General features: G+C 45.1%; 1 long non-coding RNA gene across 1 annotated transcript in view; it reads right to left on the minus strand.

The window, feature by feature from the left end:
• LOC110298638 overlaps positions 1-1,822 on the minus strand; it is a 23,577-nt gene extending 21,755 nt beyond the window's left edge. The window contains exon 1 of the long non-coding RNA XR_002378390.1: positions 1,561-1,822. This is a non-coding gene — a long non-coding RNA (uncharacterized LOC110298638). The remainder of the gene's footprint in view (positions 1-1,560) is intronic.
• Between the last annotated feature and the right edge of the window lie 553 nt (positions 1,823-2,375).

A 2,375-nucleotide genomic window follows, 5' to 3' on the forward strand; every position in this document is an offset into this window, starting at 1 on the left:
AGAAGAAGAAGAAGAAGAAGAAGAAGAAGAAGAAGAAGAAGAAGAAGAAGAAGAAGAAGAAGAAGAAGAAGAAGAAGAAGAAGAAGAAAGACCAAAGTGTGGATACTTCAGTCTTTCTTAGAAGGGGGATCAAAATACCCATGGGAGGAGATACAGAGGTAAAGTTTGGAGCAGACCCTGAAGGAAAGGTCATCCAGAGACTGTCCCACCTGGGGATCCATCCCATACAACAGTCACCAAACCCAGACACCACTGTGGATGCCAACAAGAGCTTGCTGAAAGGAGCCTGATATAGCTGTCTCCTGAGGGGCTCCACCAATGCCTGACAAATACACAGATGGATGCTCTCAATCAACCATTGGACTGAGCACAGGATCCACAGTGGAGGAACTAGAGAAAGGACCCAAGGAGCTGAAGGGGTTTGCAGCCCCATAGGAGGAACAACAGTATGAATTAACCAGTATCCCCAGAGCTCCCAGGGACTAAATCACCAACCAAAGACTACATATGGAAGGACCCATGGCTCCAGCCACATATGGTCTTGTCAGTCATCAATGAATGGGAGGAGAAGTCCTTGGTCCTGTGAAGGCTCTATGCCCCAATGTAGGGGAATGCCAGGGTCAGGAAGCAGGAGTGGGTGGGATGGTGAGCAGGGGTAGGAGGTGTTGCGGTAATTCTCTCCATCCCAAATATGCCCCAGCAATGAAAACACAACTCATTTAATATAAATACATGCTGTGCACCTAGATTGGGCAGATTACCGCTACACTACCATCTTCCACATCTGTGAGACCCCTTAGAACTTGTGGTTTCTCCAGGCCATGTGCTTCTTCTGTTCTGCTTTTCTTCTTCTTCCTCCTCCTGTGTCCTCTCCCTCTTCCATTTTCTCCTCCTTCTCTCCCCACCTTCCACACCACCTTCCCTTTTATCTGCCCAATCATCAGATCTCTTTTATTTTACAAATTAAGGTGGGAAGAAGGTTTACAGGGAATCACCTGAGTGCTGACTCATTCCAAGTTTGTAGCCACTCAGAGGAGAACAGAACATTAAATATAATTTAATCCCAGGGCTATCCACAACAAGGAGGGAGGGAATGGAGGGTTTGGAGAGGAAACCAGGAAAGGGGATAACATTTGAAATGTAAATAAAGAAAATTTCTAATAAAAAACATGGAGGGGAAACCAGGAAAGGGGATAACATTTGAAATGTAAATAAAGAAAATTTCTAATAAAAAACATGGAGGGGATAACATTTGAAATGTAAATAAAGAAAATTTCTAATAAAAAACAAAAAACAGAAAACAAACAACAACAAAAAAAAAAACTTCTGCATGAACTTGGACCTCATCCTCTGCTTACCAACAAAAATCTCCTGTCATTTCCTCCCAGCTCGCCAATTCCACACTCGCTCTTCCTGTTCTTGAACCACTGCCCAGTCTCATTTTCATCTCCAGCCTCTCACCCATCAATCGTAAGAAACTGGCTACTCTAGAAAACACCAGCTAAGCCTTCCCCGGAACTGGCATCCTTCATGACCCAAGCCATCTCTCCAGGTTCTTACCATCTCATCCAGCTTCGAAATGTTATGGGATCTTGGGTGAGAAGTGGTCATCTAGGATAACACCGAGGTCATTAGGTCAGGAGCAAAGGGTCAGACAAAAAAAAAAGTGTAGTTCTTAAAAAGGCTCAGTCAGAAAAGACAGAGGAGAGGCAACTGGGAAGTAAGGTACTCTGACAGTGAGACAGCTAGAGATCTGAGGTCAGAGCCATGAAACTGCAGCCAGCCAAGTGAAAAAGCCAGAGAGCCACAGACTTCTGGACACAAAGTAACAGTTAGAATCCCAGCTGCTGGCAGTTACACAGCCTAAGGGCAGTTACAGACCTGTGTGCCGTTACAGGCACGAGCTCACACACAGCTCTGAGAACAACCAGAAGCGTGAAGGAGACGGAGAAACACTGGGCTGGGAAAACTTTTATAAGAACAAACAATTCACACCCACTTGAATAGAGATTCCCCAAATTGGGGACCCACCTAAGAGGCTCTGGGTTTGACTTTTTATCGGCTCCGAGGGCCCTCCCCTGTCTTGCCTCATTGTGGATGACTCTTCCCTAGCCTTAGTTTTTTGTAACAATTGCAATCTCCTCCTCCAGAGTATGGGAGTAAAAAAAACCAAGGATGTATCGAAAGATGGCCTAGTCGGCCATCAATGGAAAGAGAGGCCCATTGGACTTGCAAACATTATATGCCCCANTATAGGGGAATGCCAGGGCCAAAAGAATGGGAATGGGTGGGTAGGGAAGTGGGGGGCGCTATGGGGGACTTTTGGGATAGTATTGGAAATGTAATTGAGGAAAATATGTAATAAAAATATAAAA

The sequence above is a fragment of the Mus caroli genome, chromosome 7 (genome assembly GCF_900094665.2).
Source record: "Mus caroli chromosome 7, CAROLI_EIJ_v1.1, whole genome shotgun sequence".
Lineage (NCBI taxonomy): Eukaryota > Metazoa > Chordata > Mammalia > Rodentia > Muridae > Mus > Mus caroli.